The sequence below is a fragment of the Lipophrys pholis genome (genome assembly GCF_963383615.2).
Source record: "Lipophrys pholis genome assembly, chromosome: 1".
In the NCBI taxonomy this organism is placed as follows: Eukaryota; Metazoa; Chordata; class Actinopteri; order Blenniiformes; family Blenniidae; genus Lipophrys; species Lipophrys pholis.
Window position 1 is genome coordinate 12,437,387 of NC_137635.1, and position 11,967 is coordinate 12,449,353.

Here is an 11,967-nt window from a genome sequence, read left to right on the forward strand (position 1 = left end):
CACGGTCAGTCGACTAAACGTCTGCTTGGTTTGCGAAAAATGTTCAGAAGTTTTCCTTTTTATGTTTTTTTTTTCTTTTTGTATGTGTATCAGATTCGTTCATATTCGCCAAAGTACAAGTAAACGCATATGCGAGGAAAAAGATTTCACCGAGACACACCGTGTTTATCATTACTGATGGTGTAGTATCGAAGCTTTGAGTGAGAAAGCAAATTAGTTGAATGTAAAAATATTTAGAAATGTAATATTTTTTAACTTGATCGCTTGACTCACGTCGGATGATCGTTTGCTTCCACCCTGAAACGTCTTAGTAACCCATAGCAACCCGGTTTTTCATAATGTCAGGAGGAGAAAACAATGATATTTGTGCATTACTAAAAAGTTGCCTGAAAAAAGGAAACATCAATAAAGAACCGAAAAAAGTACAATTCCATTACTTGCCACCTGTAATGTACACAAAAAATACATTCTAAATGTTTTTTTGTGTTTTGGGTGTCAATTTACACAAGAACGATGCTTGGGGTCACAGAAAAACTCTCGGGAACATCCGTCTCCATGGAAACAGAGGGAAACAAAACATTCCTGACCACTGCCCACGCGCTTTCACTTGAAACGTTGTTGTGTAAACGGGGCCTTGACAGAGTCCTAAAATGGTTTCGTCTGCGGGAGATTTAAAAAAAATTGTACATCCGAAGTTTGTCTTTTCATTGCCGACTCGTCAACGTCAAACCTCGGAATGCGTCCCGCTGTGGAGCCGTCGTCCAAATGTGAAGGTGTGAAATTGAATTTGATCAACTCTGGCAGTGAATCTACCCGGAATGTAAAGGTACTGACCCAGATTCAGAAAGACGGAGACTAATAGGAAATCTGATGAAGTGAAATCCAGGCCTTGTACAAAGACTGTTTTCCTTATGTCACAATATAAACTGACTGTTTGGACTAAATCCTTTGATTCAGCCAAGCATCCTATAGGAAATCCCCCCGCGAGGCCTGATGACGACCGAATTCCCGGGCAGAGCTCCAACATGCAGATGCACAGATGCGGACGATTAAAGTCGGGAGGTTTGGGAATGCCGATGTCGGTTTCTGGCTTCTTTTCGGACGAAGTCCCCAAAACGTCCCCCACCGAAGATGGGACGAAGGGAAAATGTACCCGTTTGACCTTTTTGTGCGACTCGTTCTGGAGACACTTTGTCTTGATGTCACTTCTGACCTTGTAAAGGAGAAAATCCGAGCTGTTCGCAGACAATTAGTCCCGTTTTTACATTTAGGTATGATTTTATACCACAATTACTAAATTCAACCCACGTGGAGGAGGAGGAGGAGGAGGAGGAGGAGAAGGAGGAAGATGAGGAAGAAAGGAGGAAGAGGATAAGGAGGGCGAGGAGGTGAAGGAGGAGAACGACGAGGAGGAGGAAGAGCATGACAAGGAGGGGATGAAGAGGAGGGGGAGGACGACGATTAAGAGGAGGAGGAATAGAAAGAGGAGAAGAGGGAGGAGGGCGGGCGGTGGCGAGCAGGATGAGGAAGAAGAGGACGACGAGGAGGATGAGCGGGAGGAGAGCATCCTCGCAGGGATTCAGGCTCCTCCTCGAAGTGGCCGACCAGACGTCCACGCACACATCTGGCCAAAGTAAACAGTGGAGGGAAACGGGCGGAGGAGTGAGGAGTCCCTCCGATCCATTTCCTCCGCAGGTCGTTCGTTCGGAGCCGGGGGCGGACGCTGCGCGGCACGCCTGCGTCTTCTCTAAATATACTATTCTCCTCTTCGCCACCTCCCCTGAAGCCGTCGCTCCTTCCTCCTGCCAGCGGCGGCGTGGGGAAAGGAAGCCGCCCCGCCCCTCCCCTCCCCTCCCCGCCCCGAAGAGGTTAAATCCCAAATGGATGGAGAGCGAGGGCGTCGGCCCGGAGCCGTCGACTGACAGCAGGAAACACGAGGAGGAAATCCAGAGGATGTGTGTGTGTGTGTGTGTGTGTGTGTGTGTGTGTGTGTGTGTGTGTGTGTGTGTGTGTGTGTGTGTGTGTGTGTGTGTGTGTGTGTGTGTGTGTGTGTGTGTGTGTGTGTGTGTGTGTGTGTGTGTCTCACTGCTGACAGACAGGAAGTGTCGTGAAGCCACAGCAGGACACCGCAGCCTTACTTTCTCCCCCCCAGCTTTAAAAAGACTAATCTGTGTTCTGCGTCAAAACGTTCCGAGTGCGGAAATAACAAAACACCGACGGCCGGTTTCCTCCCGACATGTTGAGGCTGCAATAATCCGAGGTTACAGCCGCCTGCGTGTCCAATGTCAACTGATTTTTTTTTTATTTACTTTTGCAGGTTTTCAGTTGAAGTTGCTGTAAAGCTCCAATATGTTTTTACGGACTTTCCCCCACATGTCAGTGGCGGAGAGGCTCCGCCCTCCATTCGACCGCTCAAACGAATCCCGTTTCCAGCTGACTGTTGACAAAACATGAAATGCAAAAAGCACAACAGAATACGAAAAGTAAAAACAAACAAATGTGAATAAATATATAGGGAGCAGCACGGATGTATGAGCAGTGAAAAACGCCGCGCACTTTGCGATGAACGCCCAGCTGCTGCGTCGATGCGCGCCGCCATCTTGGCAGAACGAAAAGTGCAGTTTGCACGCCAGGCCACGGGTTGGCGCTGTTATTTGTTTCATTAATGAAACCTCACGCATCGGTGCAGAAAACGGCGTGTCATAAACACCGACTCTTCTTCCATTCACACGGAGACAGTTTTCGAAAAGCTCCACAATGGCAGTCGCTTTCGTGTAAACGGACGGCCCAAATAAAATGAGCTTCCCGTTTGCATTCGAATATATTGCCATGTGAACGGGTCTTTAGTATAGATTGGGTTAGTGGACAAAATGATCCCACGGCGTGATGAAGATTTTTTGACAACATGAGAAAGATCAACCTCTGCCATGTGATTGGCTGATGAGTTGGAACAGTTTTATGTGTTTACACACACATTAAACTACAGGAAAGATTCCACCACAAATCCCTTTGCTTGGAACATTTAAACTGTTTTTGTGTGTGTGTGTGTGTGTGTTTGATTAGTAGAATTGACTCCGGCGAAAGTTTTTTTCTCAAATATTTTGGGTCTCTTTCCGTCACTCGAGGTCAAGTCGGAGCGTCGTTGGACGTTATCTCGGTCTCCTCCTCTTTCACAGAGCTGCGCGTGAAAAGCTGTCCAGGCCTCATTGTTCTGCCATCAGCCGGTTGCTTTTCGTTGGGTTTGGTGTTGCCAGTAGCAGCTGCCGACAGTTTGATTTAAACGGTGTTACGCCCAGCTTCGTTGACAGACGTCCTTCCCTCTGCTTTCAACATTGTAGTTTTTATTTTGTCTTTTTTTTTTTTTTCCCCCCATGCATTTTGCAACGCAATGCAAAAGATCTTGGAAAACTCGGAATTGTTAAAGTTAGAAATATCTGGTTTATTATTATTATTATTATTATTATTATTATTATTATTATTATTATTATTATTATTATTATTATTATTATTATTATTATAAGGAGCCTTTCAGGTCACCTTACAGAATAAAAAGAAGAAATTCATAGTAAATATTAAGCTTGTTTAATGCGCAAAAAGACTCTTGTCGTGTAGATAAATCCACTGAATCAAGCACATTGCGGAGGAGACAGTGGAAAGAAGCACGCTCTGTTTTAACTGGAAGACGCCTACGGAACCAGACTCGGGTGGCTCAGGCCGTTGCACCAACCTGGACCAACTCGCTCCAGAGTCGAAAATATCTTCGCTTGGTTTCCGTGTGGTTTTTCACCCGAGCACTCGAACCTCCACGAGGGGAGCCCTCTCCCAACCTGTGTTATTCCAAAGTGCTCCGACCGAGGCCTTAGCGTGCGGCTCCGGTCCCTTCACTTTTATGCGCTCCGTGCAGCTGGAAGTCAGTGAAAGAGCCACAAAATGGGGGGGGGGGGGAAACAAAAAAACACCCACCAGACTCATTTATTACACTTCGTGAGCGCCAGACGTGTTGACCTTGAATGGTCGCGTCGCTTTAAATCAAGTTAAACGTCAGAACTGGAGCAGTTTTATTATCAAATATTTGCAGACCGTATCTTCGGGCTGCCTGCTGGAAGCGTCACAAGTCCTTGTCAGTGTCTCCGCCGTGAGCTCTCCTCATACACATCGGAGTTCATTATCCACATGCCGCGCGGTTTGTTTGACCACGCTCTCATTTGAAAAGACTGATCGTTCGGCTCAGCTCGACTCAAAACTAAATATTTAGCTCGACGGTGCACGCGGACGGATCGAAAGCGCCCGACGGAGTGGGCTCGTCTTTCCTCTGTGCTCTCACAGAAGAATTTCTTGTTAATGGTCGCAGGCGAAGGCAAGTCATTCTACACTGAGGTCTGCAAAACTTTATCCACGGAGGAGACGATTTGTTCCGCAAAAATTTAACTGGCGCCGCAAAACACGTTTAACCTTTATATAAGTATAAAGTCGCTTCTGAAGTTTGAAAACAAAAAAACTTATCTTGTGCTGTATTTATCACGTTTCAATTACAATTTAGGATTGTAAACATCTCACTGAATTTTCAGCTGTATTTATACCTGGTTTTAGAATAAAATAAAATTAACTAAAATTAACTAAAATTAAATTAAATTAAATTAAATTAAATTAAATTAAATTAAATTAAATTAAATTAAATTAAATTAAATTAAATTAAATTAAATTAAAAATAAAATAAAATAAAATAAAATAAAATAAAATAAAATAAAATAAAATAAAATAAAATAAATGTGTTCCCCATTTTAGTTATTGTGCCATTTTTAAAGTCTTTTTCATCCAAGACATAAAAGTCATTATGGTGCGTAAATGAAATAAAAATGAGACAAAATGCTTATTTCGTTTCCACAAAAGGGCCAAAGATCCACACGTGGCTCCAGAGCTGCAGGCTTCGACCCCTGATCACTATCTGATCTCCAGTGTTTCAGCTCGTGGCCTCATTACAGGATCAAACTGCTGGATTAGAAGGAGACGTGTTTCTGCTCAGACTAAACAAAAACACAACGGCTTCGGCTGCAAGTCATCCGGAGATGCTCAAAGGCGCTTCAAAGTGACGCTGCATTAGAGGACTAAAGGATTAAAGAGTCAATGCAGAAACACAGGAGCTGTAATCCTAAATCTTTACAATTACAACACAGCGAGTGTTTATCCGTACGTCCGCCCAGCCATCCATCTTCTGGAATGTTTTAAAGTTTAAACGGATCAGGGTCGAGTTGTTGTTTTGCAACAACCATGAAAATGAGCCGATAGCTTCATCGCAACGGGTTTATTTGATTTCGGAATATGATACACCCTGGCAAGATTTACAAAACTTTACAGAACATGCAAACATCACATAAGAAGGACATTGTTATGATGCTCTTGCAGAAAATATGCAGTGTATGATTTACAGCAGTTTTGTTTTTGTTTAGTTCAACAGTGATTAATGAACCACATAAACTTTAACATCTAAATCTTATATTCTCATATTTAGTATTATTGAATCTGATTAAAATGAATTCTTTTAATGAGCTTTATGCTTTTAGCTTTTTTCTCTCTTTCACAATGGACAAGAAAACACAAGTTAAAGGCAAAAGAAAAGGCTCTGAGGGGAAATTATTATGAGCTTTCATCTCCATCTGCTGGTCATACGTAGGTATTGCATGATGCGTCTCCAGGTGATGTTATAAAATCAACACATTTATGGTGGCGTTATGAAAATATGTGTGAATGAATGACAGAATGTGACAGATCAGGTACATTTCCATGATGGTGTTGAATAATAATTATCGTGCAATCATTTTATGGGACTGAAAATGTTTCAAAACCAGAGGAAAGGGTAAATATTTCAAGGAGCTGTTTTACAAACCAGAACAAATGTTAAATAGTAAAACCACTGAAGGTACAACATAGACTCGACCAAGTTAAAATGTCTAAAAACGACCCAAAGATGGAAAAAGGTGATCTTCACAGTGTCACCTCATACACAGTTTTTTCTGCCGGTTTACTCACCAATGCCTCTGGTTGACTGACTCAGGATGGCCTGCTCCTCAGGTTAGTACCACAAGGTGGTGTATTGAGTCACTGCGACACAGTGACATGTTCTCAAACGTTTCACAGTTTGAGAGCAAGTGTGAAATAAAGAAACACGAGCGCAGGCTTATCATAATCGCTGTGGGTTTATTGTGGGCCGTGTGTCAAAAGGTGAACTTGTGCCGTACGCTCCCAGGCTCAGCAGCACCATCCCACGCCCACTATAGTAGATCCCGATCTCTGGAAACCAGAAAAATTAGGGCGAGGGTTGGGGTGAGATGGTGGCCTATATGGCACGAGCTCGATTAGAATTCCCTTGGCTTTCAAAATAAAAGCCCCCGTCCTTTTTTTGTTCAAATCTTCAAAATGTATGTTTGATCAATATTTAAATGGGCCAGAGGCCATGATTAGGCCGATCCCAACGGGCCAGAGGCCAGAGGCCAGAGTGCAAGGTCCCGATCAAGGCTGCTTGCAGCTTTAATTACTTCTCTTTTTCATTCTAAGTTTTGTACAATTTTGATGATTTTATACATTTTCAAATACATTTAATCCCAAAAAATTATATTCAAAATTTACACTCTATGTACCACTAGAGGGAGCTGGATCAACCTGGAGACCACCAAAGCGAAAGAAGAAAAACCAAAACTCTGAAAGTGACTCAACACTGCCACCTAATGTAAGCGTTATGACTTTGACCTCAATAGACGCCATAATGACTCCACAATGTCGCGCCGTTGATCTTGAAATGAATGAAACATTTCAAGCGACCAAAAAAAGCTTAATATTGTCACAACCTCTGGCTGCGCCTCCGATTTCCACAAAACAAGAGAAAGAGGAGAATTTTCACGGCGAGGCAATTTTACAGTCGTTAGGAGGGTTTTTCATTTCTCTGAAAAGAACAGTCCGTTCCACCTGGAAACATTCTCATCTCACTGTTTGGACTCATTCAGACGCCATCTGAGACCAAACCACATTACTGAAAGTACAATTTGGAAAAACGTCGTTTTGTCTCCATGATGAGCTTTAATGGTGCCGGGATGTTCGTCGGAAACCTCTGCAGTCGTCAGTTTGGAAGGATGCAAACAGACGTGGTTGATTTTATATTTGTCATGATGGTCGGATCCGGACTGGACTCCAACAGTGTTGAATGGTACGGCTTTTTGACTTATAAGATTTCTTGAATAACACCAGTAGGGAAAAACATATTTTGTGAGCTGCTTGGCAGGAAAATGTGTTCAAAACTTGAAAAAAAAAATGTAAAGATGAATAATTGTGTTTGGATTTATGTTAAAAGACATAACATCAAAACGAAGGTGTGAAAATGTTGGTAACTCTTTTACAAGGGACACTAGCTATATTTTCCACTCATGATTATTATTATTATTATTATTATTATTACGATTATTATTATTATTATTATTATTATTATTATTACTATGTGGCCTTCTAATACAATAAGGAAGCTGCAAATATTACATCCTCGGGTCCCAGTCCTTTGCTATCACTGGTATTGTTGTTGAAATGTTTTTAACTTTTAATGGTACTCTTATTATTGATACTGTTTTGCTATTCCTGGTATTTTTTAGAAACTTTTTTACTTTTACTACTGGTACTTTATTGATACATTTGAACTTTTTCCGGAATCTTATTGATATGCTCATGTTTTGTTATTGCGACTTTACTGATACTTTTAAACATTTAATGCGACTTTATAGACATTTTTCAGTATTATTGGTACTTTATTAATAGTTTTTTTGCTTTCACTGGTATTTTATTGTTACTTTTTTAACTATTAATGGGATTTTTGTTATACTTTTTAACTGTTACTCGTACTTTTTGACTTTTTTTTTTGCTATGAGTGGTACTTTATTGATACTCATAAACCATTACTGTTCCTACTACACATACATGTCGTTCTCTTTGCATCATCGATGATAAAGCGGCTGTTATGTGAACTTACTTAGTCGTAGAAGTGTGAAGAGGATACCAGTTGGCAGCAGGCGGCGAGCACACACAGAATTTCATTTGAAATTCTGTAGCTATGAGTATTAGTGGTAGTAGTAGTAATACTAGTAGTACGTTTTCAACGAATGACCCATATACCTCCGTTTCTGCAGATTCATGAAGGGTAACCATTTCTGAATTCATGGCACACGTCTTCCAAAATACAATTTTTTTTTTTTTTGCGACTTATAAAATGATTGTATGCTTATTTCTACCTAAAGTTCATTGCAAAGCCAAAGAAGATGCAAAATGTGCTTGACTGAGTCTAAATGGAGACTCTTTACGGTCTCAAACGGTTGGAAAATCTATGTGAAGAACATTCAGGCCTGTTTAAGTCCAAACAAGCACGTTCACATTGCGGATGCTCTGTTTTCACGGTACAAAGAGGATTGAAATCTCATGAATAGTTTTTCTTCCAGAGCTGTCTGTGGGATCAGTTGGAGCTTTGTGTATTTTGCGGAATATCCTTCCTCCAGACATCGGGCTCGTGGCTGCTTCGGTGTAAACAATGCCAAGTGAAGTTAGCGAGAAAAAAAGGGCTTCATGAAATGAGTTATGCGTCTCCAACAGAGAAATACCACGATGAACTGAGTGCACCTTCACATCATCTGGGTTGGGGCTTCTCTTTGCGGAGATTGCATATGTTCTCTCTTTGATTGGCGGTTTCCACCAGACCGCTCGCTCCCCTCAGAGACTTTTACACTATCAATCCTAACAGGTCCCAACACAGGAACCTGTGGAACTCCATGCTAAACTTTAGTCTTAGCTGGAGAGTCATCGTTAACACGAAGGAAGTGGAATCTGTCTGGACGGATGAAGCGGTTTTTAAGCAGCTTGCGTGATATCAAGGGGATTTTAATTTTATTTTGAAGAGTAAAACTCTGTTACTCAAAGCTAAACAGGGCTCATCGGGGTCACCTTTTACAAACGTCTGACATCAAGCAGGAAGTGTTTGGTAGTACACTACAACTGGTTCTATGGCAGCGATAACATTCACTTCAATGCAAAGCATTCGCAACAGCGAATACGAGTGTCTCCGCAAAACTTTCTTCACTTTCTTTTGGGTGGAGGGGGTCCGTTTACACGGCACCAGTGTGCTGATCCACTTTATCCACTAAGTTTTTATACCGGCTCCCAAGGTGGAAAGATTCTTTCACGGTCACTATTCCCTCCCTGCAGACACTGCCGGAGTCGATGGAGCGCTCCTACCGCGCATGCACATCTCTCCCCCTTCCGCCCTTTCCTTCTGCTCATCCACCTGTGAACAAACATGGCGGACCCGTAGCGGTATTACTCGCGGTCCGTATTCTAGTTGTATCATCCATATCAGTAGTTTTATAGTTGAGACTCACCCCTGATAGCATCAGACCCGTCCTCAGTCCATACCGATGTCTGGTGCTCTCCATTTTCTTCAGGTTTCTGTGTGGTTTCATTACAAAATCAACCAACAGCGCCCTCCCGTGGCCCGGCACACTAACTACATCGTTGTCCGTCTGTCCTGCGCTGCGGCGTAAACGCACTCCTTTTTTTAAATTAATGGATTAGGAGTTGTCACGTGAAACGTGGTCGTGTAAACGTGGCCCGAAGCCATGGCCTGGCACAGACTTGGTATTATTTACGTCTCTTAACACTTTAAATTGCCTTTGAATCATCTTCACCTAATCTTGGGGTCAGCATGAAGGGTTTTAGAGGAAGAAAAAAAAAACAAGCTTCATTATCATCAGTTTGTGCACGATGGAATCAAAATGGGTGACCTTGAGGGTATACTGAAGCATAAAAATAGAAGAATACTGTATGAAAAAAAAAAGCTATAACTTTAAAATACCATGAATGTACAGTGGACATGTGGGAGACTGTTGCACTGGGGGGCAAGATTACCATTATTGCACCGTGAGTGGCTAGTGCTCAGAAATAAGATGGTTATGCTTGTCCATTATGTGTTATTGATATTGTTATGGTACACAAGACCACATTTCAGCGTACTGGTCTTGACAGCAGCGTCTTAACGGCCCATGAGTAGAAACTCACTTCGAGCCTGTTTTCAGCATACATCTGACAAAAATGTGCTGAAAAGGCGCGAACACTTGCGAGCAGATATGAATATTTAGTGGTCTTGATGGGAAACAATCACCTCTGAGGGTCTGTATGTCAGAAACGTTAAAAGCTGGGACATAAAACCGACAGTAGAGGGCGACATTGACACATCAATCTTCAGAAGCACATGGGGGGAAATGTCTGATTTCTGGTTTCTATAGTTCACCTTTACAGAACGTTATCACTTTTTAATTAAAAAGGGGATCAATCTGGATTCGAAGGTAGTCAGATCATTAGTTTCTAAAAGTAGCACATTGGAGAAAAAAAAAGAAAGTCAAATTTACCTCTAAAAGTGTTGCTTTTAAGCGTACATGAGTGAGCTCACTTCAAACTAAGTGCATTTTAAATGGTTTATGCAAATGGTTGATACACAGTGTCCTGATAAAGGCTGTGAGTGAAGGTTGAAGGTTTATAAACGTGATGGCGGGTCTTGCTGATAACTCCTCGTTAGTATAGTGGACAGTATCTCCGCCTGTCACGCGGAAGACCGGGGTTCGATTCCCCGACGGGGAGGAAAGATCTTTTTTATTTTTTTATTTCTTGTTGAATTAAAGTTCTTTCCAATGAACAAAGTCTGAAAAGGTACCACTGCGAATCAATTATTTTTATTGTTTGTTTTTTTTTTTTTTACAACCCAGTTAAAAAATATTAAAATAATGTATATAGGAATTACTTATTACCAGGTGTGTACTAACATGAAAACACTGTTGTGAATATGAAATGTTGTGACATAATGAATTTACTGTGCTATGTGACAGATGTAGGTTCATGAAAAAAAAAAAGTAAAAGTAGGCTATTGATGAAGCTATGGGCATATGTGTTTTTTTTGTATTTTCTGTTTGTTTAGTTCTCTGTACATGTTCAATATAAAATAAATACTGATTTCAGCCATAAAGTGATGTGAGGGAATGAGAGTCTTTCAGAGAGTCATAGTGTTGTGTGGTTACTTCTCTGTCTTCAGAGGGCTCCTAACTCGAAGGTTCCAAGAGAAATGGAGGCAGAGCTTTCGGCTTTCAGGCTCATCTGGTGGAACCAGCTCCCGGGCTCCAGTTAGAGAGGTTGACTCTACTACTACTTTTAATGTTAGGCTCAAAACTTTTATATTTGGGCTTGTTCGGATCACCTTGGACCATTTTCTAGTGCTTTGGGTTTAGACCTACAATAAGCTCAGTAGAATCTTTTCTCAAGTTTGTGATGTGAACCACCAGCTTGATGTCTGACGTCAACTGGGTTGCTTGTTGATGTTTCTGTTCTTGCTTCTCACTATCCTCTAACCTCCAACCGGAGCAGACCTCCGAGTCTGGTTTTAAGATTATACTGTAAAAACCAAAGACTAAAACTAAGTAAATAACCCTTAAAATTAGCTACATCATCTATCATGTCCCGCCCCTACCCAGTTAGTTTGATTAATAAAAAGAAAACACAGAAAATGATCACTTCACAGTCAGAGGTGGAACATCCGATTTGTGACTTTGGCTGGATGAAGACTGTTGCGTTGAAACTCACCTGTGATCCTGATCCCGACCCGCCGACTCTCCACGCCCACGTCATGTCGGGTTCATTCTGGGATTATTGACTAAATACGACACATTATCACGTTTCCGGATGGCCACCAAGCCAGAGGATGTGAAAAGAATGAGAAAGAAACAACCCGTGATGTGTTCCATCTGTCCGGTTCACGTAAACCCGTGTGATCGTATTCCCTCTTCTCTTTGATTCCTGCATGTCGTTTAGAAGATTCACATTTTGAGTCTCGTATGCTTGTCAGAATCGGCGTCTGGTAATTAACTCGCAGGACCCGACTTGTCCAAAATGTGGAAT